Source organism: Mauremys reevesii, linkage group 2 (assembly GCF_016161935.1).
Source record: "Mauremys reevesii isolate NIE-2019 linkage group 2, ASM1616193v1, whole genome shotgun sequence".
In the NCBI taxonomy this organism is placed as follows: domain Eukaryota; kingdom Metazoa; phylum Chordata; order Testudines; family Geoemydidae; genus Mauremys; species Mauremys reevesii.
The window spans coordinates 165,583,784-165,611,752 of record NC_052624.1 but is presented as its reverse complement, the minus strand read 5'-3'; the positions used below and the strand labels follow the sequence as shown (position 1 = coordinate 165,611,752).

Here is a 27,969-nt window from a genome sequence, read left to right as displayed (position 1 = left end):
TCTGTGGCTCTGACTGGTTTCCGTAACCAGCAGGATAATCATTTTGCCACACAGAAGCAGATAAGAAAAAATGTAAACAATTTAAAAAGCCATTTTAATTTAATAACAAATTGGGAGCTGTACTTTGTGCTAAATTAGCACTGTGAGCCTCATACCCATGCATGGCAAGGCTCCTTGTTCATTACTGCTTAATTAATCAGTCATGTTTCCATCTAAATGAAAGTTTTCTATCTCTCCCGATCATCTTTAATATCTCATTGCTGACAGCACATCAAGTTAATCTTGCTTGAATTAGAAAGTTACTTCTGATGGCCCGACTCTGTTATTTACAATAACTTATTTTAGAGCCCTGGGAGAATACAAAATTTGTATCGGCCTCCAATCTGCAATCTGCAAAAATGGTCCCTGGACATCCATGGATTTGCAGGGCTCTACTCATCTTATCCCAGCTTGTGGCTGAATCCTGTTTGTTCTGCTCTTGTGAGTCATCCTACTTGAGTCAATGGGCCAGCAGTATGAGAGAGGCAAGCAGTATATGGCCCTTGATGCTCCATGTAAGGAAAAGCAGTCTAGTTCTCAACAAGCAGATGTCTAATGAATTTTCAGAGTTGTGACACAGCTCTCCACTGCAGTGTGTCATCCTTTTTGCTTTTTGGTGGCTTGACTGTGTCATCAAATACAGGGCTTGTTAGGGGGTCATTTAAAAAAAAATCAAACAATAGATAAGCGCATAGAGGTTTAGGGGAAGAATAGCAAACAGTAAGTAAATGAGAAAAGATGTAGGGGGACAGTGACTGATAACATGCACCCTAAACCTAAATGCACTTCATTCCTTCTTATTTCTTTTTTTCCCAAGGAAATATTGTGTTCCCTTCATAGAAGTCAGAGATGGAAAAGACCTGTTAGGTCATCTAGTCTTTTTGGACCATACTGACCTGGCTCCAGTCAAACACGTGTTATGCTAGCCTTTGTGAACCTGCGGTCTCTGACAGCAATCTACAGTACGTGCTGTACATTCACGGACTCAAACTCTAGGGAGTGGTTTCAGACTGTCCTGTGCTGCTGAGAGCCCTGAATGCATTCTGAAGCCTCTTTCTGAAGCCTTCCTCCTAGATTGCAGCACAGATAAAGGATCCCTCTTGTGTTCTGACCATCAGGGACTGTCCCAGGCCTTTGTAAGATAGCAGACAGACAGTGGGGGGTGAGGGCAGGAAACAAATCTACAGCTGAAATGCTGATCTCAGATGGAAAGCTATTTTTAATGTCTGTCTTGTTAAATTTGAATACATCAGTAAATACACACAATATACTTGCCTATTTAACATTAAATGAGCAGTCATAACCGGCTATAAGCAACTCCTGAGAAATCCTGCTGTGTAAATTTGCTCTGTTAGGGTTCAGTGTAATATTTCCTCTGAAAATGAGGATGTGTGCTATACTTTAACCTCCTAGATTTGTGACAATCAGCTTCTGACCTCACATTTACCAGCCTGGTTGAAATTACAACCTGTTGCTAAGGAAAATTATGATACCTTAAAGTGAATGAAATATCCGGCAGCTTGAAGCATATCTGACAAATGGATTACAGTAAATTAATGAGGCACCATTTTAGAAATCCTGCAAAAGACATGCTAAAAGTGTTAAAATATGATAATAACATTTCATTTCACAGTAGAATAAATTGTGTGTAGACAAGTGGAAGCCTGGATTTTTTTTTTTTGATTTTTTTTTAAAGAAAGGAAAAAGAAAGCCCTTTCTAGAAATCAAAGGGCACCCTTTTATTTCTGACAGGGAAACATTGCCTTAAAAGCAGTACACATTTTCAAATAAACCTGAGATTACAGGTGTCTGTGAAATAGTGCCATTGCTTGTAAATATTAATAAATAAGATACACTGGACCTAATTTTGACCTTGGATGTGTTACTCTTGGGGGAATTCTGCACCACTACACAGTTAGAATTGTGCAGTAATTAATGCATGTGGAGAATTTCCTTTTGCCCCACAGAAATGGGCTGCAGTACTGCTGGTCACCACTAAGGGCTACTGGACCTGGCAGAGCCCAGCTCACACATAGGCCTGGTCTACACTAAGCGTTTAAACCGGTTTTAGGAGCGTAAAACCGATTTAACGCCACACCTGTCCACACTGAGAGGCCCTTTATATCGAAATAAAGGGCTCTTTAAATCGATTTCTGTACTCCTCCCTAACGAAAGGAGTAGCGCTAGTATCGGAATTACCATATCAGATTAGAGTTAGTGTGGCTGCAGATCGACAGTATTGGCCTCCGGGTGGTATCCCACAGTGCACCACTGACCGCTCTGGACAGCAATCTGAACTCGGATGCAGTGGCCAGGTAGACAGGAAAAGCCCCGCGAACTTTTGAATATTTCCTGTTTGCCCAGCGTGGAGCTCCGATCAGCACGTGTGGCGATGCAGTTAAAAATCAAAATAAAGAAAGAGCACCAGCATGGACCATGCGGATGTGATTGCTGTAAGGGCAGGCAAATCTGTTCTATCAGCGCTCTGTTACAGAAGACGAAATTCAAAATCATTTTTAAAAAATCTCCACACAGACGCCATAGCAGGGACTCAGCGCATTGCTGCGTGACAAGTGTAACGGAAAGCCAAAGAATCAAATGGACGCTCATGGACTGGAGGACTCAAGCTATCCCACAGTTCCTGCAGTCTCCGAAAAGCATTTGCATTCTTGGCTGAGCTCCAAATGCTTCATGGGTCAAACACAGTGTCCGTGGTGGGTCAGGGCATAGCTCGGCAATTTACGCACCCCCCCACCGACCCCCAGAAGTGAAAGGGAAAACAATCCTCTCTTGACTCTTTTACATGTCACCTTATCTTTACTGAATGCTGCAGATAGACGCGATGCTGCAGCACTCAACACCAACATCCTTGCTCCCCCCCCCGCCATGGGTGGCTGATGGTACAATATGGTTGATATCCATCGTCATCATCAGCCTATTGGCACATGGGGCAGTGCAAAAGGACTGGTAACCATGCCGACTAGCATCAGTGAGGTCGATCAAGGGCGCCTGCTCCTAATTTTTCCTGGTAGATGGTGCAGTATGGCTGGTAACCGTCTTCATCATAGCAACAGGGGGCTGAGCTCCATCAGCCCCCACCCTTCATGTGTAAAGAAAATATTCAATTGCTAGACTAGCAGCGGGATGCTGGGCTCCTCTCCTCCACACTGCTTAATGTCCTGTCTGGACTATCATAGCAGCTGGAGGCTGCCTTCCACTCATTTCTCACTAACAAGTCAGTGTGTCTTATTCCTGCATTCTTTATTACTTCATCACACAAGTGGGGGGACAATGCTACGGTAGCCCAGGAAGGCTGGGGGAAGAACGGAATCAACAGGTGGGGTTGTTGCAGGAGCACCCCGTGAATAGCATACAGCTCATAATTTCTGCAGGATCTGACACAGACCAGCTGTGCTCTCTGGTTCTATGATACAGTGGTTCTCTAGTACACTTGCCCACATTCTAGGCAGGACTGATTCTATTTTTAGATACCAAAAGGAGGGATTGACTCAGGGAGTAATTCCCAATTTTGGCTTTTGCGCCCCTGGCTGATCTCAGCCAGGGGCACTTATGACAGCAGCAAATGGTGCAGTGCAAAAGGACTGGTAACCATGATCATCTTATTACCAATTTATGGTATGGTAGATGGTACAGTATGGCTGGTAACCATCTCTGCTGTCATGCAAAAGCAAAAGCATGCTGCTGTGTAGCGCTGCTGAATCGCCTCTGTCAGCAGCATCTAGTACACATACGGTGACAGTCACAAAAGGCAAAACAGGCTCCATGATTGCCATGCTATGGCATCTGCCAGGGCAATCCAGGGAAAAAAGGCGCAAAATGCTTGTCTGCCGTTGTTTTCCCAGAGGAAGGAGTGACTGACGACATTTACCCAGAACCACCCACGACAATGATTTTTGCCCCATCAGGCACTGGGATCTCAACCCAGAAATTCCAAGGGGCGGGGGAGACTGCGGGAACTATGGGATAGCTACGGAATAGCTACCCACAGTGCAACGCTCCAGAAATCAACGCTAGCCTTGGACCGTGGACGCACACCACCGATTTAATGTGTTTAGTGTGGCCGCGCGCACTCGATTTTATACAATCTGTTTTAAAAAAACGGTTTCTGTAAATTCGGAATAATCCCGTAGTGTAGACGTACCCATAGAAGACACTGCCGAAGGCGGGGGGGAGGGTTATCATAAGGGTTTCTTTAACTCTCTACTCCTGGGGGAATTTTTGTGTGTGTCTATGTTGTTACAGACATACTTGCTGACAGGCATTTTGAAATAAATTCTCAAAATAATTGAAACTGGTGTGATTATTTAGTATTATTTTGACAAATAAAATTTGCAGATTTTTTTGGCGCAGAATGCCCCAAGGGGTAATGTGTGCACACAGCTTCCATTGAAGTCTAGATGCAAGCATGGGCATCTGAAGACCAAATCTGGCCCACTTTGAAGGCTTCATACATATGTCCAAACCTCTAGCTCTTGAATATGGCTATATTCTAGAATGGAACCCCTGCTACAGTCAGGCAAACCCTTATAGTACATTGCTCTACCCCCACCAAATTTTCTGTATGTCTTCTATATTTCACTTTCCTGCCCCATCACTGCTAATTAACAAGGGCCACCTCATCCTTGCAGATTTGTGGTGAGGAATCCAACCCCATACCGTGCAAGTTGTTCTATGGGTTCATTGTGGGTATCAGATTTAGCAAGGTTTTCAATGAGTGTTGGTGACTGAGCCTCACCCCCATCCCCCGTTATTTGTTCTCATTTCTAATTAATTTCCTCCTTCTTCCTGAGTTATTATTTAGGGATACCCATCCACGCCTAGTGTTTTGGAGGTCACAATATGGTCACCATAAAATCAATCGTGGTGGTGTCACACATTGCATTGCAAACTCCCGAGAACCCTCCAGTGAAACAGTGAAGCAAATGAGTAGCCCTGTCAACTTCAGTAGGACTACTGATGTGCTTAAAGTTAAGCATGTGCTTAGTGTTGTTCCAGATCTGGGCCTGGCTGAAAGAGACCAGAAAGTCCAGCAGCATTAGGAAAAAATTCCTATGTTTACAAAGAAAAAGCTTAATAACCAGCAACGATGGGAAAAGAAAAACAGTAACGGTTACTTACACTTAAAAGGAGTTTTGACAAAATATACAGTTTTGAAAAATTATTTGGTACGGCTTTGATTGTCTAAAAGAGCAAGGTTGGCAGACTCAAACCTTTCTTCTGCATCTTTTCCCTTGCAGCAGTGACAGCTAAAGTGAGCTCTCATTTCACAAAAGGAAATTGTCATTTCATGAAAGGGATTCTAAATGTGTGTATTCCTCCTCTGTGATCTCCCCGAATGCTGTCTGTAACTGTGAAAAGGGGAAAGTGGGCTTTCTCTAGCTCCTGTTACTGCAGATCGGTTTGTCTAGTAGGTTGAGCGCACAGCTGAGACAGGTGCTTTTTAGTACTAATCCAGCCCTACCACTATCCCATTTATTCTGTCTGCATTTACATTACCTTCAGTGCTACAGGACCTGTGTGCTAATGACACACAGGTCCTGGACAAGTAACCTCCCTGTGGCTCAGTTTCCCTGCCTGTGCAATGGAAATAATGCATGTGTGGTGGTGTAGCCATGTCAGTCCCAGGATATTGGACAGACAAGGTGGGTGGAGCAACTTGTGTCAGACCTCTGGTGAGACCTTTGGGGATGATGTTTTGTTTCTTGCATTTGCTCAAGAAGTAGATGTTGCTGTTAAGTTTTTTTGCTTCCTGTTTTCTTCATGTTGCGGCATTTCCATTTCAGACGGCTACATTTTATATCCTTCACTGTTTGTGTGCAGTGAAGTTGTAGCCGTGTTGGTCCCAAGATATTAGAGAGACAAAGTGGGTGAGGTAATAGCTTTTATTAGACCAACTTTTGAACAACTACCTCCCCACCTTGTTTCTCCCACAGAACTAATAACACAGACCTACATTACAGGGACGTTAAAGTGTGATTGTCTTGAGGTGCATGGGAGAAAGGGTCATAATGTGACTCCTTGGTCTGCTGCACAGGGTGCCCATTATGTAGCATGGGGGGAAAGAGCAGCCTCTATGGGGCTAATACTTCCTCACACCACACACACATAGGCAGGAAGTGGGCAAAGCCTTGGCTCCACAACCCAACCTGCTGGCCAGTGCAGCTGAGGCAGGGCAGATAGGGAAGTGACCAGTGCCATGTAGATGACTGGCTCAGATCTCTATCCCCAAAACGCAAAGAGGGAGTAGATTGTGACTCAGTCGAGTTCCTGGTCTGCTCTAAAGCTGGTCAAAAAACAGGGAACGCTTTCTTGGATACATCTTTCACAAAGCTTTCATGTATTTCAGCTAGTATTAGAGCTAGTTCAAAAAAAGGCAAGGTATTTGGTTTTTGTGGGGGAAAAAAAGTTAGTCACTCCCCCACACACACTTAAAAAAAATAATTTTGAAATGTTTTGACCAGCTCCAGTTTGCTCCTGGAGCAGCATAAATGAGCAGAAAAGAGAAGATGATCAGTTGGTCAGGGTGCTAGCATGGGATTCTGCTGACCTAGGTTCAAACCCAAGCTCTGCCCCAGACTTCCTCTATGATCTTGGGCAAGCCCTTAGCTTTCCTATGCCTAAGCATTGCCCATCTCACAGGCATGTTATGAGGATAAACATACTAAAAGATTGTGGTGTGATCAGATACTATCGTAATGAAGGCAATCTCGGGATAGAACTATGTATTGTCGCAGGACAAAGCCAAACCTGACTCCTTAGTATCCATACAGCACCGTGAAAATACAAAGCAACCTATTTGCTAGAGGATAGTACTAATTCTCTTTTCTTATATTTATAAAGAAATTACTCATTTTTAATCATTAATACCAACAATATGGTACTTATCAAAAACCCTACAATGACAAACCACTGTGCACACAAAAAGAAAAAAATCAGTAAGAAAACAGATTTCACTTGCAAGCTTCCAGAGGAAATTAAAGGCAGCAATGTGCTTTTTAAAAATATGATGGGAAAAATACCTTGATCCTTTTCAAGATGTAAGTAAGAACATTCCCCCTTAGGCTATAACTTCTGTGTTTGTAGTTGGGCTCAACCTAGTTTAGTCTTAGAATCCTGATTCAAATCCTCTTGATCACAGCAGAGTATAGGCAGCCTAACCCACTTTAATGCAGAACAGATTTTTGTTCCAATCTCCTTATGGAATACAAAGCGGATGCTCCTTCATAGACAGATATTTGCATCCCAATTTTATTTTTCTTCATGTTAGGTCTTACCCTTCATGCTAAAGCCAAGCTCCATGCTAATGATCATGTTGATTGAACAGCATTTATTGTTTCAGTAGCTGGTTGAAGTGCAGTATTTGCGGATTGGAGTCTCTATATTTCACTCAAATAAGCACACACCTGCAATACCTGTGGAAGCTCGACTAGTGTTTAAGTTCTGTGCTAATTTTCAATCTCCACTGACCCTTCTCCTAGGTCCTCCTGCTCTGGGTCCATCATTAGGTGCAAAAGTGGAAATGCTGGAAAGACACACTACCTATTATCTCTCAAGCAGCTGTAAACATTACAGCAAAACTATGTTGTGGTGTGTCACTAGGGAAGGGTTGGGAGGAGATGGTGGATACTTCTACTGCAGTTAAATCTAAATCACATGGCTACAATTAAACACTTTGTGTATATATATAACCTAGCAAGACAACCTCATTAATCCATAAAATATCTGCCCATGCTAAAGCAAAGCCATTATCACACAGGCTACTTAAAACACAGCAAGGTGAGCACAGTTCCTGCATGGGAGCAGATGGAAATGTATATGCTAGGCATGTCTGGCAGAAGGGGGGTGTCTGGCATATGTCTTTCAGGGCTGGGTGTGGGGCCAGAGAATGCAGTGTCTGTGTGATCCTGGATTGCTCACCACAGTGCTGTCAAGTGTTCCGGCCCCATCACAGTTAAGTCATCAATTCTTTGCTAATTCTTTTTGGGGATGCTTTTTGGGAGAGCAGTGGCCTTGCAATAACTCAGAAAGGAGACCTAGGTTCAAACTCTCCATGCTGGGAGGGCTACCCCTGCCAGCTAGAAGACCCATGAGAAGGCAAGACTACTTCAGATCTCTCAGTATTATACCCCTTACAGCTGATTTAGAGAGGCTGTGGGTTCTAAAAGGTAGACCTGCCTGCTCACTCCTCTGACGCAAGAGACGACTGCTAAGATGTAGGCTCCTCAGGGAGAAAAATGATTGGTGGTGTGGAAAGATCCTTGGGGTTGTAAGAGGCCTCCAGTAAAATGCATTAGGTTTTGGATCATTTTAATGAACAATCTGTATAATCTGAGACATTCTCATCATGGAACACCCTCTGCAACAAGTCATATTTCTGTTTATAAACAGCCTTCAACACCCAGTGCTGGACAAGATTTACAAAGGAACCAGTGCTATACCAATCGGCTGAAAAAAAAAAAGGCAATACTGACAATTAGCAGCAACCAGTGTAGAGACAATGGCTCAATTCTGCTGTGAATCCAGTGTCAATTTAAATTAATGGAGCAATGCTGATAAAGGCGTGATCAGTATTAGGCTGAATACTGGGTTAGCAGGAGAAGGACAAACAGGAGGAATGTCCATGCACTAGAGGAGCTTTTTCTTACACCCACTGAAGACAATGGGAGTGCTGCCATTGACTCTAACAGATGTAGGATGGGCCCTAGGAAAGGAGAAGAGATAAGTTTTTTTTAAATGAGATTTATAATGAAAGTAAAACAGGATGGGGGAAGAAACCTCAAAACACAACTTTTTGTATTGTTTTCAGGCAGTGGTTTCTAATCAAGTTCTAATGCAATGTCGCAAACAATACAATTGACAGATAACTATTTTCTTCTGCAGTTCCCTTGTTAGCATAATGCTCCTGATGCTTTGCATTTATTATGCATTATTCAATGGGTTTTTTTTATTTAACTGAAATAGGGACTGATAATCTGCTTTTGTGCCTTTTTTGTTAGGCAAATAAGGCAGACAGCAGCTGAGTTGAAACACTATTAAAAAAGAAAATTCTACATTTCAGACTGAGTCACTTCTCTTTCCTTATAAACCAGGGATCCTGATTTCTCCAGAGCCTCAGAATGGGCTGCCATGAGTAAGCAAACCAGCTTCTGCCAGATTTTATCTTGCCTGGAACGCATTTCAAACTTCTGAACCAATATTTAAACTGCAAGTCGAATCCTGCACAGAGGCAGCAGAAGAGATTGATTCACCAGCATGCAGAGCTGTTCACCTATTCCAATTCATAGTTTCAGGGACTTATCCTAAAGATGGTAAGGTATACAGCAAAGGAACAATGCATGGCACTGCACAGCAGGGCAGATTAATCACAGCTGAAGCTAGCTGGTTAGTTTTTGAGAGTTGTGTGGCTAAGGGATTACAAAAACTAAAAGCCCTTGAGCAAAGCCGCACAGCTACACTAGCTATCCTAGTCTTCAGGGGGTTAATTTAAAAAATCTGTCAAGGACAATAGCTTCAGTGGTGTAGTCCCTCCATGCTCCCTCTCACGCATAGTAATGGTAATCAAAAGCCACCTTAAACCATTTCTGCTTTATTTTTTGCATCATTGCAGCAGACTCATTGAAGGAATTACCATCATTATGCAACATGCTGTGTACCATCACAGCAGGCTGCTTGCTCCCAAAGTATTTTACCAACTTTCTTTGTTTTTATAGATTTTAGTTGCTTTTCACCTTAGTAATTAGTCATCATTTCTGGTGAGCTTCATAAGCCTTTTTTTTAGCATATTGAGCCTTGGCAGTGGGAAATTGCAAAAGAAACCAAATGTCAATGCAGACAGCACACCAATAAGTCAGGCAAGAGCTGGGTAACACTGTCATTTAAACATGAATAGAATACCAATGCTCTCCTACGCATGGATTATTAAAGCAACCCTGCTACTATCGTGGAGGCAGGCATGGATTAAGTGACCCCACAGAGATCCCATCCAAATCTAACCATTCCTCAAGTCTATAACTAGGAGAAAATCAACATGTTGACATCTTCACTCGCAAGATGAAAATAAATGTAATGAACTGAGCGGAAGGAGGATGGGGGAGGCTCAGGACTTGAGGGATGCATTATATCCTTGAGTTGCACATTAACTTCATCACTTGTAGGGGCTGCAGTCTATGTATGTTCTGCTAACCATTCAGAAGTTCTATAAATTGAAACACTTGCAGCAGAGAAAAACATTTTTCTGTAATGTGGGTGTTTGCTTTCAATTTCAAAAGGGAAGTCTCTCAATTAAATGAACAGAGTAGTGCAAAATGCAAACTTTACTTTTCAAAAGGGAGGACTATCTTTAGCACTAGGTTACTACTTGCACAGGGGAGCTGTGCAGGTGGGGGAGGCAGAAGTTAGATGCATATTTCTAACAGTGAACAACCTGGAAGAAAATGATGACTGTGCCTATAACGGTAACCTTTAGAGTGCTAGCACTGAACTATATGAGAGCCATGAACTGGTGTGAAAGCTAAAATACCTAGAGCAGCATTTCTCAACTACCACTCTGTGCACCAGCCCTGGTTCCTGAGATCTCCCTGACATAGTTTAGGAAGGCAGAAAGCCATTCCCGTTATCAAAAAGGTTGAGAAACACTAAGCTTGAGAGACTAATAAATCCCCTACAGGGACCCCAGGTTGCCAGATCCTGAAATGACTGCAAAAATAATTGCAAGGAATTACAGCAAGACTAAATCAGTGCCATTTTCCTTGAAAATGTACTGCTGCTTCTGATTATGTTTGCTTCCCCCATCTCCAGAGTCAATCACAAGCCAGTAGAAATATGTCCAGAAAGATTGCAATGCAGTGGAAAGTCACAAGCATATGAGATTATATTTTTACAGTTGCCCTGGCAGATAACATTGGAGAGGAGCGGGATTCCCTGAAATATTTATTAGCACATTTGGGCTCTTTAAGGAAACTATCCAATTAGATCTCTGCTGCCAGGCCTATTACAAAAAATTGTGTATATATCAGTGAAGAAGGAATCTACTTGATTTAGATCTCCAGTGCTCCACTCTCTTCACACTTGCAAACTTATTGACTCAATTGCCTTTTAAAAGATTTTTTTTAAAATAGGGATGCATCATTACCCATAGCATTATACTGCTCATGAGCAGCTGTTAAACAAATTTTTGATTTACTTAAACTAATATGCACGCACCTGCACTGACTGCACACCAGATATTTCACTCTAGAAAATGCATGAAATAAGCCTTTATCTTGATGGGGAGAGTTATGTTTATTTTTATTAAAACTAGGGACTCCTACCCAAACTCCATCCTGAATTGCGATATTTCCAAGGTGCTATTAAATATGGTCCCATGAAAGGATGAACAGAAACAATGCTATATATGTATTTGTAGAGATGCCCAATACATGGGTGTGGGTATGTGTGTGGTCATTAACTGTTCCTGAATTGGCATCCTTTCCCTTCCAGTTTTGTTCCAATAACTGTAAATTAAACAAAGGGCTGACTTTACACTCAGTAAGCAATTTGGCTACCTGATCCTCCTTTAGAGTGATAGCAAAACCTTAAATCCTAGGTGTCAATTAAAAAGGTGCCTCATCGTCTCTTTTTGGATAAAATTAGCAGATCTGGCGTCAGGCTGGGCGTAATTTTGGTCATTAAACTTCTTGATCCTTGAATGTCAGCGGGAGTCACTTAGGTGACCATCCACTTGCACATACAAAGTACTGCATTTAACTCTCCATAAAATATGGATTTTATTGCAGCAGTGGCAGGACTTCTTTCCATAGCCCCTGACCGCTACAGGGACTGCTTAGTTCTTGCTGCAACTCTTTGCACAAGACGCATATAAAACAGTGTGAGATTTATTTAAATATAAAACATGATTTCACTATATAACACGTAGAGATAGGGTGACACCAGTTCCTTAGACTCATTTACTACTAGGTATAGATTCAATGTCTTTCTGTAACCATACAGCCCCTGTACCTTCCCCACCCCATCATCCCATAAAGAATTTCACGAGTGTCAGTTTCTAGAGGGCTCCAGCACCACCCCCATCCCCCAGCCCGATTTATCCTTCTAGGACGCCCCTAATTTCAACCGCGCTCAGTTCTGCTGCGCCCCAGCTCTGCCTGGCCGCCCGAGCGTTCTTGCCCCGCGTTCATCGCAATCGCTCACAACCTGCCCTTGGCTCCCCTAGCCAAGGTATCATTTCAGGTACTTTCTTACCAAGCTGCTGCTGCTTCCCCCTGGCCCCTTCCCTTCTCTCCCCTCCCTCCCTTCGGCTAAAGTGTTTTGCTAGGGCCATGAATTTGCAGCAAGACGCCGCGTCTCTTTGCCCTGCTTAAAATGACACCAACTGCACGCCCCGCTAAACACGTTACTTGCCAGCGATCAGCGGCTGCAGCGCCCGTCCACACGGTGCCTACCTCCAGCGCGCACACCCAGCGGCCGGGGCGCGCAGTGCCCCCCTCCAGCACCGAGCTGGCAACTTTGCCAAAGAAGCGGCTTTCAGGAGCATTCACACCCGACCGAGCGAAAGGGAAGGCAGCTGCTTGCCGGCTGTTCCTCTGTTAACTTGCCCTGAACCAGTCCAAAGCCTGATCTCCTTACCGGTAAGAAGAGAAGGGAAGAGGACAAGTGCTCAGCCTCAGGCAGTAATACAGTGACCGGCGTGGAAACAGTGCTGCTGCTCTGCCTGCTGTCCTCCACGCTGCCTGCTACCTCCACTGCTGGATCTACTCGCATCTAAGTGGGGGTCGCTCTCTCCCAGCATCACTTTTAACTCTGGCATGCAGGGAGCCGAAGCCGAGGGGGCTCTCTATCTGATTGGTTTCCATTCAGTGCTCCTGATTAATAAAAAAAAAAAAAGGAAACATCCCTCACACACACACACGGTGCTCTGCTGCTGCTGCAGGAGCACTCAGTATAGGAGGGTTAAGGGCTGGGGGAAAGCAGGCACTTCCAGACACACAGTGATTTGCAAGTGAATGCGGTGGGAGGGTACAGGGGGGAGGGCTTTGTTAAAGACACCCCCCCCCCCCATAGACTGACTCAGTTTAAAGCCTAAAGCAATCAGCTCTGTCTAATCTGCTGGTATAGTAAAAGCAGAAAATGGAAAAGAGGTTAAGACATGCTCATAACTTCTATTTGTGTGTGTCTGTTTGAGGGTTGTGGGGGAATGGGTGTTTAAGCCTGAAATGAAATTTCTGTCTTTTTTTTTTTTCATCAAAAATGACTGAATTTTTTTTTCTATGCTATCCTAACTTCCTGGACCTTCAGATCATGAATTCCCAGTGAAATACTACTTTGCATGACAATACGCAGAGGTGGTGGTGTGTGAGTACATGCATGCAGCTTCTGCCTAGGTTACGTGGACAGCTCATGGAATCATAAAAACTGTCTGTCTGCCCTGTGGGGCACGAGGCAGGCATGTTTGTACCGCACCTAGCACAATGTAGCCCTGAAAGGAGGCTTTGGGTAATAAATATAAATATGATGACAGAAATTAATTGTCAGTTATATTTTGCCTGTCGGGAGCCTAGTGCATCCCCCTTACACATATATCATTGTTCCCTATAATAGTGATTTTCTCATGCTTTGAATAGTTTCACTGTTAATGTTGTAAGCTGTGCAGCTTCTAACACTTGTCTTGGAGAGATTCCGTAGCCCAGTTCAGGATTATTATGAATCTTTTCCCTGATTATTCAGCCTATAATTTTGCCTTTCTCAATTTCTCTTTGTTACTCCCAGTTACACCCCACAGTACAAACCCAAGTTATTTTCCCCCTCATCCTAGGGGGAAATGGTGTGCTGAGTTTCTTGGAGGCGGCCCTCACAGCCCAGGGGAGGTGGGGTTGAAGTGGCCTGAGTTTCAGCAGTCTCTTCAGGCCTGCCATATAGGTCACACCACAGCCTGGAATCTCTACAGTGCTGGGGCCCTGCGGCCAACATGCCCCTCCTGCCTCCAGTCCCAACCCTGCTTTGCCAGGTGTTGTGAAGGGATCCTTGAAGACAGCCTTAAGGTGTCCTCCCTCAGTCAGACACAGGGCTTTTAGGGCCCCTTTAGCTTGGTAAAAAGATGAGAACAGCATAAAGTGGCCAGAGTGAGGTTGAGAATGTCACCCTCAGTCTACCTTTCAAATATTTGCTGACCATATTTATGCAAAGGAGCAGTAGCAGTCACCGCTTAACCAAGCTGTACCTGTTTACGCATTTTAAATTTCCTCATAGATCATTTCTCTCGGCACGTGGATCCTTTTGGTCATTCTTCTTTGAACTTCCTCCAGTTCCCAATATCTTTTTGTTAATGAAAAGCCCAGGACTAAATGCAATATTCCAGGTTTAGAACTGTCTATGGAGACAATTTTCCCTCCCTGATTTTTGACAGAATGGATATGCAGCCTCCATCTTTTGCTGCCATGTCACATTGTAAATGTCTTACAGTGACTGTAAGATCTCCTTTTGGTATTAGTCTTTCCCTCATGCTGAATGGATGTAATCATGTTGTTTTTCCCAGTTTCCTCAGACCACTTTTCATTTTTCCAAGATAGATTTCTGCACTGTGGTGAAAAGTGAGCAATTTCTCCTTTCTGTACTCAATGTGTACTCAAAAGAATCTGCATATAGATTGGGTAGATATGGAATAGCAACTAACAATCACACTTTCATGGATATGTGAAGAGGTTTTTTTCTTTTTGTTTTCAAGGTGACCTTGTCAAAGTCATGTTCTACCTCCTCGCCATTCATCATTTAAACACTGTAATGATATTAGAATGCCCATACTGGATCAGGTCATTAGTCCATGAAGTGTCCTGTACCTGACACCTGAGCTGAGTGAAATGTTCAGCTAGCCTTATAAAAATTACTCCGAAGTCAGCATTGTCTGAAATTGACAGCACTGTTGCCGAGGCCAAGTATTTAGCAAGATTCAAAGAAGGATTGGATGTTTATGTGGCTAACAAGAGTAGCCAGAGTTGTTATAGTTAATGCTCACTAAAAGAGTAGTGGATGGGAGATAAAATGCTCATTTTTCACATTTTAAACCAATCTCCAGTTATTAAGGATTAGGAAGAGACCTTCAGGAGAGGGCAGGTTATCCCTTATCTGCCTACTGCAAGGTTCTTACATCTTCCTCTAAAGCATCTTGTGTGGACCACTGTCAGAGACAGGATACTGGAATAGATGGACCACGGTTCTGGTCCAGCATGGTAGTTCTTATGTTCCTATGGCTTGAATTTGAATTGTCTATGAATCTGTCATTATCTCTCAAATTTGTTAATCATGGGTTAGCTGTCCTGTGAACTTTCCTCCACACAGCTTCTTCCATAGTCAGTGTGCCTGCCAAGCCCCAAGAAATCCTGGCACCCCAATCCAAAAGGAATCTGAAATAAAAAGGTGGATCTAATGCTGATTTGGTGTGAAGGAGTGTCTCAGGGTAGGCAGAGGCCAGCTACTGTATGTTCCTGGCCCAGTAAACTAATCTACAGATCTTCATTTGCAAATCCTTATTTGAACTGAATGCTGCAGAGTTCTCATTGTTCTGTCTGATGAGCAGTTTAATATCTAATACGGGAGTTCTCAGACTGTGGGTCAGGACTGCAAAATTGGGCCCAGGGTGGTGTTGGCCCTGGGCCCTAGCAAGTCTGAAGCCCAAGCCCCACTGCCCAGGGCTGAAGCCCAAGCCCAAGGTCCACTGCACAGGGCTAAGGTTACATGCCCCCCATCCAGGGCAGAAGCTCTTGAGCTTTAGCTTTGCGCATCCCCCGATGCCCCCGCCCCAGGCGGCAGGGCTTGGGAAGGCTTGGTCTTTGGTCCCCCATCCTGGGATTGTGTAGTAACCGTTGTTGTCAGAAGGGGGTCATGGTGCAAGGAAGTTTGAGAACCGCTGATCTGATGCATCTACTATCCTGTGACTACATCGTGCATTTTTAAGGGGATGGTCTGGATGATTTAATATGCCTTTCCCGTCCCTATTTTCTGTGATCCTCCAGAGGAAGTCAGAAACCTTCCATAATGCACCACTCCAGTTTCCTTCAGTGCTGCACAAGAAGGGAAAGAAATTTCTGGTTTAACACTGCAAGCAATCAGCTGATGCCAGGAATTATGAGGCTAGAATAATATTATCTTTGCATAGCATAATTACCAATATTATTGATGGTCACAAAGTTATCCATATCTTTAAAAATCCAGACACGCTGTGTTTGACCCATTGATCTTCTGGTGTAATGAGTTCCACAGGTGGGCTATCCATTGTATAAATATTTCCTTTTGGTTTGCTTTACATTTATCACCCCTTACTTTCAAAGAGTGTCTCCTTATTCTTGTGTTGTGAGAGCAAGTGAAAGGAAGCACCTGGCCAGTTTTCACTATATCTTTCATCATCCTAGGTATCTTAATCAAGTTCGTATTTTTTTCTCCTTCCCAAACTAATTAACCCCAGTGTTTCAAATCTTTAAACCCAATTCTGTGAACAATTATTCATGTGCATATTGCTATTCTCATTTGAAGTCCCATTGGACTGTATATAGGAATAACAACTTGCACAACTGAACACAGTATTTTGTGAAACCCACTCAGCATTTTTATTACTCTTTTCTGGACATTTCCGCTTTCTGTTATCTTTCTTGAACAGATGCAACCAAAGTTGGACACCACAATTAGTCCAATGAATTATAATGCATCATTCTGTTTTGATATCTTTGGCATTGGCATCCTTTTAGAAGAGAAATATTTAATGTAACACTAAGGCTATGTCTACACTACGAAATTAGATCAATTTTATAGAAGTCAATTTTTAGAAATCGATTTTATACAGTCGATTGCGTATGTCCACACTAAGTGCATTAAGTTGGCGCAGTACGTCCTCACTACCATAGCTAGCATCGACTCACAGAGCTATCCCACAGTTCCCGCAGTCTCCGCTGCCCATTGGAATTCTGGGTTAAGCTCCCAATGCCTGATGAGGCAAAAACATTGTCGCAGGTGGTTTTGGGTACATGTCATCAGCCCCCACTCCCTTCCTCCCTCCGTGAAAGCAATGGCAGACAACTGTTTCACACCTTTTTTCCTGGGTTACCTGTGCAGACACCATACTACAGCAAGCATGGAGCCCGCTCAGCTCACCACACCATCACCATATGTTTCCTGAGTGCTGCTGGCAGACGCGGTACTGCATTGCTATAGAGCAGCAGCTCCTTGTCTTCGCGGCAGATGGTGCAGTAGGACTGATAGCCGTTGTATGTCTCCTGGGTGCTCCTGGCAGACCTCGGTGAGGTCGATATGGGGCACCTGGACAGATATGGCTATCTCCTCTTAGAGCACCAAATGGGAGCCAGAGACTTCAGGTCATTCTCTTCTTTAAGTTTCGGCTCATGGAGATTCAGTCCTGCCTGGAATATCATGCGAGCTGGAGGCTTCTGCCTCATGCTGCTCTCCCAGCCGGCAGCACCACGCGGTTGCATCTACCCCAGCCTACCCCTTGGTCCCATGGCTCATGAAGCCTCGACAGTAGTAAAGAGCATTTCAACTATAGGCTGAGCAAGTGCAGAATGGTGGTAGAATGTGCCTTTGGACGTTTAAAAGCTCACTGGTGCTGTTTGCTGACTAGGTCAGACCTCAGCACAACCAACATTCCCATTGTTATTGCTGCTTGCTTTTGCTCCATAATATCTGTGAGAGTAAGGGAGAGACATTTATGGCGGGATGGGAGGTTGAGGCAAATCACCCGGTGTCCGATTTTGAGCAGCCAGACACCAGGGCAATTAAAAGAGCACAGCAAGGTGCACTGCGCATCAGAGAGGCTTTGGAAACCAGTTTAATGACTGGCCAGGCTTCGGTGTGACAGTTGTGTGTGTTTCTCTTTGATGCAAACCCACCCCCTTTGTTGATTTTAATTCCTTGCAAGCCAACCACCCTCCCCCCTTCTAAATAAAGTAACTATTGTTTTGAAACCATGCATTCTTTCTTTATTAATTAAAAAAAGAGATAATGGACAAGGTAGCCTGGGTGCGGTGGGGAAGGAGGGAAGGACAAGGCCACATTGCTTATTGTAGCTACACTAAAAATCAAACTGTTTGAATGACAGCCTTCTGTTGCTTTGGCCATCCTCTGGAGTGGAGTGGCTGGGTTGCCAGAGCCTTCCCGCCGTGCCCCCTTCCCCCCACATTCTTGGGCATCTGGGTGAGGAGGCTATGGAACATGGGGAGGAGGGTAGGCGGTTATACAGTGGCTGCAGCGGGGGTCTGTGCTCTTGTTGGATTTCCTGCAGCTTCAACAGATGCTTCATCATGTCCATTTGCTCCCCCAAAAGACGCTTCATCATGTCCTTTGGCTCCTCTATTAGCCTCCACATTGCATCCTGCCTTTGCTCTCCGCGCTCATTTAATTCTTTCCTGGCCTCTGCCACTGAATGCCTCCATTCATTCAGCTGTGCACTATCAGTGCGGGTGGACTGCATGAGCTTGGAAAACATGTCATCGTGAGTGCGTTTTTTTCACCTTCTAATCTGCGATAACCTCAGGGATGAAGATGATGGGGGGAGCGTAGAAACATTCTACGCTTTACGATTCTGGGGGGACTGCATGGTCACCTGTGCTGCTAAGTGCTGCTAAGTTTGTCACGCTGACTAAACAGGAAATGAAATTCATAAGTTTCCGGGGCTTTTCCTGTGTACCTGGCTAGTGCACTGGAGTTCAAAGTGCTGTCCAGAGTGGTCACAATGGAGCACTTTGGGATAGCTCCTGGAGGCCAATACCGTGGATTTGCCTCCACACTACCCCAAATTCAACCCAGCAAGGTCGATTTTAGCACTACTCCCCTCGCCAAGGAGGAGTACAGAAGTCAATTTTAAGAGCCCGTTAAGTCGACAGAACGGGGTTGGTTGTGTGGACACATTCATTTTAAAATCAACCTGATGCGGCTAAATTTGACCTAACCCCATAGTGTAGACCGAGGTTAAATCGTGGCTTTCCTACCATGCATCCTACCAAAGCTTCACAAGCCCTTTCTAGTGGTGCCTACACCATTCCGCTTGTAGGTATGACTATGTGGTAGACTGGTCAGAAATTTGCCAACGGAATAGTTTTATATTGGAAACTTGATGGAGTTTAAATGTTCTACAAGATCATGTTAATTCCATCAAAACTTCTGATAGAAACTTGCCTAGATCTTCACCTTTCTCAGCTCCCTGAGTCCCCAAGCTCCATGGCTCCCTAGGCTTCCAGGCTCTCCATCTGCATAGCAGCTGGCAAGTCTCCAGGCAGCCAGATCCCCAAGGAATCAGGCAGCCTTGAAGCAAGTCAAAAAATTCAATTTTGCTTCTCCCAAAATGAATTAGTCTCCTGCAAATTTCAAATTTTTGGCTTTTCATCCTGATTTCAGATGAAATCAAATTTTTCATGGAAGCAAAATTCTGTTTTTTCTGGTTATCTCCAGCACTGACGAGAGTGTAAGTTAGGAGGACAGTCCCCAAAACATCAGGAGAATCCCCAAAACATCTGTAATGTCTGTGTGTTAATAAAGTGAAATGAAAGGGTGGAGTGCCAGCAAACACGATGATGTATCAGACACTTGATGGGCCTGGTCACCTCTGTTATGACTCCCACTATCGATATTTCTGTGCTGTTTTGTGTACATCTGAAGTGTGCCAATACATCATGAAATTTATTCATTCATTTATTACATGATTATCACTTAAAAATTGAACAATCCTCCTCTGAACATCCCCACCCCCTCAAATTCTTCCTCTGCCTTCTCTTGATGACATTTGTGTAGGAATGGGAAATCAACCTCAGCCTTTTCATGAAACTCATACTGACTTGGGTATTTTCCAAAAATTGTCACACACCTCTGAATTTCCTGTTTATCCCAATTCCAGTAGTACTGAACTATCACAAGAAAAGTTGTTTTTGTGATGTTTATCATTCCACTACTACAGGATATCTCATGAGAGTACTAACTAAAGAGAGTCTGCTAAGCTTCACATAAACACACACATTTTGGGTTGTTTATCTGAACTAGCATTTGAAGTTCATCCCTCACCAATTTTAAATGTATGTTTATAAGATTTACCTCCATATTCTTACATCTGATTCATTGCTCTCAACAGACCCAGGAGAGTGTGGACATAACAAATACAATGGAGCGAAGACATTGGGTGTTTTAGTGCCAAGGCAGGTCAGTGAAGTTATAATGACTCTCATCAGCATTCCAACAGCCTGTTGGCATTTCCACTTTCAGTAGAATGGCTCTTAGAATACAAACAATTTTCTTGCCTTTTAAAACACCATGAAATCAAATAAATCCTTGTAAGTTTGATCTTTAAAACCAAAAGAACCAACTGATCAGGATAATCAAGGGGCAGATACATCTGCACTAATGGGATAGTAGCTGGTTGAAGGTCAAATTAAATTCTTCTAGCTAAATAATGATTACAAGTCACAATCAGTTTATGACCAAATTCCACCATAAATCCTTAGAATCTTGGTGGTTTCCCTGTCACTGGTAACACGTTTATCAGTGATCCTCTCATTCTGATGTTATAGTAGCTGTTAGTCATGGACATAAGGACTGAGAGGATAAGCTGGAGATGTCATCCCTTCTTCAGGTAAAACTTTGTTTTCTCATTGCAAACTTATTTCGATGACATTAAAGTACTGTGAAATATTGCTAGCTTTGTCAGATGTTGAGAGTTTGGGAACATTTTATGAAATTTTCATTTATTTTCATGAAATACTTAATTTTCCAGAATGGTCATTTATTGTAAAATACTCAAAATAATATTGCAGAGCTGTTTTGTTGGCTACAGGGGAGGAAGTGACCCTCTTATTCCCTGAATCCCTGAAGCTAGCAAAAAGCCAAAACATAACTGCTGTGCTTTTGCAGTGCATTTTATTGTGATCATTATTTATTTGTGTTACAATAGTGTCTAAAGGTCCCAACTGAGACCAGAACCCCATTATGCTAGTCACTCTACAAATGCATTGAGGGAGAGAGAGTCACTTCCCCAAACAGCTAACGGTCTAAATAGACAAGACAGAAAGTGGTTGGGAGGGGAACCAGATAAGTGAAGTGATTTACCCACGCTCACACATCAGGTGACTGACGGTAGTGTCTATCCAGCAGAGCTCATTGCTTCCCTGCCTCCTTCCCAAAGTTCTGGGGTTTGTGTTTTGTTTTGTTGTATTTTGATAAAGTCTTCCACTTCTCAAATGATATAGCTGAAAAATCAGAATCCCTCATGGGTACCTCCCCCACCAATTAGATCCTTCCATCTCAAGACTATTACATACTCCAAACTAGTATGAAAAATACTACTAACCTGTGTGTGTATATGAGCGAGACAGAGAGAGAGAGAGAGAGAGAGAGAGAGATTAGTGTGTATAGACAAGACATTTTAGATCCTTTTGAGTGTTTTCTAGCATGTATTTCTTCCATGAGAGATGGGCTTTGGGTTATGAATCTAAATCCAAGAAGGAAAAAAAAAATGTGTAACTCTACTGAATTCTGTTGAATTTATCCCAGGACAACTAAGAAAACCTGTCTGTGCTGATGGAGAGCTATGTAAAATAGTACCAGTACAAATTTTAGAAAGTCTCTTAATATATTTCTGAAAGATTTTTTTCTGTAAAATATGTAGCTATATACAGATCACATGAAGGTGAGGTAGATTTTTATTTGCACTCACTTGAGACGATCTGCAAAATTCACCCATGCTTGGGCCACTTGAGAGGAATACAGACATTGAAAATTCATGCCAACATAATCTTTATACCACATCATCAGGTATTCTGTATATGCAGGTGTGTGTGTGTGTGTGTGTGGCGTGATTTGATTTATTTTTAGTTATGCTGCATACATGTTATAATATAAATATATCTGGATTTGTATGCTCCTTCTTTGTGTAATGTTTTGAGGAAAATTTGACCTTTTTGTGAAGGAGAAGAGGCAGACAGATTTTGTTGTAATAAAACTAGTGACTATGCGAAGCTGCTCAGAGATTTGCGGTGTTGAAATGGTCAGAGTTCCATGATAAAGACAACATATAACCTTGTTCTACAGTCTGTCACCTGGATGTCTCCAGCACCTATGCGGTATGTTTATATGCAGAGTCCGTCCACATCATCTAATAGATGGACATACCCGGTGCATGTATTTTGATTGTGTATCTATCTATGCATTGAATGCAGTCTGGAAAATCCAAAGTAGTTCATGGGTTAATTTGGAATACACTACAAAAAATGAAAATGGAAGACTTGATCATATGACACGACATATGCTGGACATGCTATGTTTGATTATTTTTTTGTTGGCATTAGGCTCCAGCACAAGGACTGGACAATTTTCCTTTAACATAAAGAGTTTATGTGAGGCATTTTATTTATTCCAGAGTTACCTTTCCTCCTTCCTCACCAAGTGACTTTAATTCTTGGATCCCATTCATGACCTTATCGATGGCACCAGCAGCACTGAGATCGTAATTAGCTTTGCCTAAAATTCAGGGCTGGTTTAAAATATAGTCACTATGGGCCTGTGCATGGGGCCCCAGGGCCAGGAGTCACATGATGAGATCAGAATCTCAGTTTTCCTTTAATTAAAAAAAAAAATCTTAGCCTTCATGAATGTAAAGGCCCAATTTTAATGACAAAGATGTGCTGATTTAAACTGGTTTAGCTAAAAGGGCGCAAAACATTGAGTGGGCACTCTTATTTAGCTTTAAGAATATCTTATTATTGACTTAAGCTAAATCAAGATAGGGCAAATTCAATCTATGTGAGGCACTCTTAAAATGAAGTGCATGTCTATCCAAGGAGGTTGTACCCATTTAACTGGTTTCCAAAATGACTTAGTTCAGGGGTCGGCAACCTCTGGCATGCAGCTTGCCAGGGTAAGCACCCTGGCAGGCCGGGCCAGTTTTTTTTACCTGCCGCATCGGCAGGTTCAGCTGATCGCGGCTCCCACTGGCCGCAGTTCGCTGCTCCAGGCCAAGGGGGTGGCGGGAAGCCGCGGCCAGCACATCCCTCGGCCCACGCCGCTTCCCGCCACCCCCATTGGCCTGGGACGGTGAACCGCGACCAGTGGGAGTCGCTATCGGCTGAACCTGCCAATGTGGCAGGTAAATAAACTGGTCCGGCCTGCCAGGGTGCTTACCAACTCCTAACTTAGGGTATGTCTACAGTACGAAATTAATTTGAATTGCATGGAGCTCACGGTAGAAGTGGAATGTATGGGACTGTGACCCAGAGCGCCCATTTGCCTCCCTGGCTTTTTGGTATGCTTGCCTGAGCTCCTTGATTTTTGTACGACATTGCTCTGTGTCCCTGGAGTAGCCTCTTTCCGTCATGGCCCTGGAGACTTTAGCGTATGTATTTGCGTTCCTTTTTTTGGAATGTAGTTCTGCCATAACAGACTCGTCTCCCCAGCATGCGATGAGATCCAGTACCTCCCGTTCGGACCTTGCTGGGGCTCATCTGCGAATCTGGGACTGTGTGATCTCTTGTGATGCTGGACTCTGCATGGTTGCCTGTGATAGTGGACTGTGCTGATGGTCACCTGTGCTGATGGTGACCAAACAGGAAATGAAATTCAAAAGTTCCCGGGGCTTTTCCTGCCCACCTAGCTAGTGCATCGGAGTTGAGAGTGTTGTCCAGAGCGATCACAAGGGAGCATTCTGGGGTAGCTCCTGGAGGGCAATAACATTGAATTGCATCCACAATACCTTTAACCCGGGATTGCAATCTCGATTTAAGTGCTACTCCACTTGCCGAGGTGGAGTACAGAAATTGACTTAGAGAGCCCTTTAAATCTAAAAAGCAGGTTTGGTCATGTGGACAGAATAATTTTCTTTTCCGAATTAACTTGGCTAATTCTGAAATAACAGACTAGTGTAGACCAGGCCTTAGTTAATAGGTACAGCTTTCTTCAGTATTCAAGGCCAAAAGAAAAAGCCTGAAAATGTGAGAGTGTACTTGATGCTAGTGAGTCTGTAGGCAGCCCGAAACAGCAGCTCCAAGAGGTATGCACTAGGGTTGGCCAGAAAATAAGAATTTTGTTTTGCAAAAAACTGAGGATTCAGCATTTATTTTTGTTTCACATCAGAGTGAAACCAAGACCTTTTGAATTTTTTTGTGAAAAAAGAGAGACACTTCCTTCCTCAAGAGAGCGCTTCTTTGGGATGAGGGGAAAAAAACAAAACAAAACAAAAAAAATCCCAACCCCCATATTTACTTTGCTTTTAATGAGAAGGGCCTATGATAGAAAACGTTGTCAGGACCCCATTTATTTACTTTCACAATTAGTAGCAAACTTTGATCGTTTTCTTGAAAATTACTAACACTCTGTTTTCTGTCTCCATTTCACTGTCTTCTTATTTTAAGAACTGCAACTTTGTGAAATCTACCTAGTTCCCATTAGAAGATGCTGTCTTGATATTGAAGCACAAAAACATTCTCAGCCCCCCCCTTATTCAGGGAGCCTACTTTACAGAATAAGCCATATTGTGAGTAGAGTGGTAGACTCAGGCCTTACAAGAAAAAGACCATCTTGAATTTGGCTAGCAATATCTAAAATGGCAAAGTACCCACCAAAAAGAAACACCAGACTGAAGCTAAAACAGTGAGCTTTTTGGCTTATCGTAAGGGTCAGTTGTTCACAATCTCGACAGTGAGGCTTCAAGTCCCCCTAGGCATAGCTGCCGACTCCGTGTGCTCCAGAACTACAGCACCCATGGGAAAAAATAGTTGGTGCTTAGCATCCACCAGCCACAGCTATTTGGCAGTGCTGTTTGGTGGCGCCACAGATCAGCTAATTGGGAACATGGCCAAACAGCTGATTGGGGATGCTGCCAAATAGCTGATAGGCAGCTCCGGAAGGAGCTTGGGGGAGGGCGGAGACAGCAAGCATCAGGCAGGTGGGGGCCTTGGGGAGGGGGCGGAGTGGGGGCAGGAAGAGGCAGAGCGAACGGGGAGTCTTGGGGGAAGGGGCGGAGTTGGGGTAGGGCTTCAGGGCGGTGCAGGGCTGGAGCACTCCCGAGGAAAAGTAAAAGTCAACACCTATGCCCCAGGGGTAATATAAGCTTAAGGTCAAAATTTTTAAACATGGGTGTCTCAGTGCAGACTCCTACACTGATATTTAGAGACTTAAATAAGTGGTATGTTTTTTTTTTCAAAAGTGCTGAACACTCATCAGCTCCCACTGAAATCTTGGCCAAAGTGCTTAAGCCACAATTCAGCAAGTTACTTAAGCACATGCTGGACTCTAAGCACACGAGTAGGGCTGAGTGAAGTCAGTGAGACTGCTCACATGCTTAAAATTAGCTATGGGCTCTATATACCTTGCTGAATCAGGGCCTTAGATTTTATGGTAATGGGTGCTATAGTAAATCCCAAGATAGGTAAAGAGTTAGAAATTCATTTGCAAGTTCTCCCTTTAAGTAGGTGAAGAAATCATTTCTGGATACACTGGTTTTGTATTATATTTGCAATATTAATTGTCTTGTTTGAATAGTACTATTTTTTCATATCACAACTCTTTTTAAGAAACTATTAATTCCTACTATTAATGGAAAGGTGCAGGGGATCAAGTCTGGATATAGTTTGCTATAGATTTTTAGGTTTCTTCTTGAAATATCTATATATTTTATATACATAAAGGCATACAGATACAGTTGATAATGTATTACTTAGGAATGCAAATCAAATATTCCCTATGCCCCAGATCTTCAGCTGCTGTAAATCATGAAGTGCCGTTATGTCCAGCTGAGCCTCTGACCCTCTATATTTATAGAGCCAAAAGAAGTTTGGTGGTATGCCTTTGGTTCTCTGTTACCGTAACCATTCCCTTTTCTGTGTATTCTGCCGCTAGTTCTGTCTTTGATAACATACCAGAGAAAATAATCCAATAACTATTTAGAGACAGCACACTGCAAAACTGAATTTCACTCCAAGGTGGGGGCTGTGGAGAGAGCAGAAGCTTCTCCCTTCCCATATTTTATAATTGACTACTCTTTATGATTCAAGAAAGAGAGATTCTGAGTTCAAAGAGGTCTTCAAAATGTGAACCTGTCAGAGCTGCTGCATTATATTTGCTTTTGGATGGTGCATTAGCATCTCTAACAAGCATACGTTATTTTGAGTGATAGAGGTCCTACTGTGTAGGATTGGGGAAGAAAAAAACCCTAAAGTTTTGTATTAGTAAGCATGTGACTCAAAAAAGCAATTATCTCATTCTTTAAGGGCTGCAAAGTATAGTTGTAGCTTCTGACGAGAGTAAACTAGATGTGCACAGCTTAAAGGCAAACTGAGGACTTACAGATGAAAAGTTCAAACTTCTCTTCATTCCCCCTCCCTTCTTCACTACCCTTATGATCTCCCAGCAATAGTTTGAGAAAAAATCTGGGGCACTTGTTTCTCTTATTTCTTCTGGGTTGCTGTTTTATCTTCATTTTTGGTAGAGCAGTAATGATATCCAGTGGCTGCTTAGATGAATCACTGATGGATATTCCTTAGGGATACCCCAGAAAAATGCATCCCAGCCAAGACTTATTTCCTCAGTTCACAGTGTGAATTTGAAACATATATGCTGCCAACAGTGATCAACTCCTGTTACTGGTCAAGTTTCTATTATTGTTTCCTTCTGGTCCACTTCTTCAACCCTTCTATTTCCTTCATCCCCACTAGCAATTAATCATTGCAATCAATCTTTACTTGCTCTTGGGGGGAAAATACACAAGAATTCTTTCCCACCTTTGCATTTTATGTGCAGAATGTTCCAATTCCTTTACTTCTTATATGGCTGCTGGCTTATGCTGTGTTGATTTTTATTTTTTAGCATTTATAGGATTTATTTTTCTTTCTTAGGTACTTTGCAAGAGAAAAAGAGGCCACACATTTTACTCTTGAAAATCTGGGAGAAATGGAGGCATAAACCAATGAAAAATAGAGTACAGATGCTCCCTGGGTTACGCAAGACCTGATTTACGCAAATTCGCACTTACGAAAAAAGTTCCATAAGCTAGAAATAGGATTTTTGAGTTATGGAAATTTTTGTGTAATATTCAGGTATACGTTTCTGACTTACGCAAAATTTGAGTTATGCAAGGCTTTCCAGAATGGAACGATTGCTTAAGTCAGGGGGTGTCTGTACAAGGAAGATTTGTAGGGGAGGAACATAGTGAGGGGAGGGAGGCTGGCGTCTTTTCTTTCCCCCCCTCTTCATGGATTCCAAAATCTTCACATTGAATAGGGTGGGTGCTGTTGTATCTGTTTTTTTTTTCTTTAAAATGTGCAAAGTAATGTCTCTAAATATTGCAGGTAGAGATTGAGCTATTCACTCTTCTCACTTCTAGGGTAGTGTTTTCAATCTGGTTCATCCTGATCATGGCCAAAACTTGTTTCCATCTGTGATGTAGTGGTGACAGAAAAAATTCCAAAGAAGCTGTTCCCCAGAAAGCATCTTTCTGTAATCCCTACTACTTCTCCCTATTACAGAATTGCCCTCTTATACAAAGTTCTTTTTTGCCCCCGGCAGGCCTTTCTCAGGCTGTCCATTTAACACTGTCAGAGCAAAGCAGCTGTATCCCAAAGGAAGGCATCACTGGCATTTCCTGGCATTGCATCTTTGTGTCTTCTAGCAGATAAGTACATAGACTGTTTTCCCTCTCTTACTGTAGAGATGGCACATTCTCACCCTATATGGTAACCATTCAGCAGCCTTTGAGAAAGTAGTTGTTAGTCTCAGTTAATCATATTGTGGACAACTGAATATATAACTGAAACAGCACTACAGCTGGCTCAAAAGGAATTTCCCAATGTGGCACAACCACCCATATAGCCCCACCAGTGTATTAGTGTAGCAGGTTACTAGTGTTTGAAGTATCATGTCATCAAGAACTGCCCCAAG

General features: G+C 43.1%; 1 protein-coding gene across 1 annotated transcript in view; it reads right to left on the bottom strand.

Moving 5' to 3' along the window:
• The window catches only part of LOC120397778 (cadherin-6), a 122,450-nt gene extending 109,525 nt beyond the window's left edge, over positions 1–12,925 (bottom strand). Inside the window, exon 1 of the mRNA XM_039524228.1 lies at positions 12,685–12,925. The gene's annotated coding sequence lies outside the window, so the exon portion shown is untranslated. The remainder of the gene's footprint in view (positions 1–12,684) is intronic.
• Positions 12,926–27,969: the final 15,044 nt, after the last annotated feature.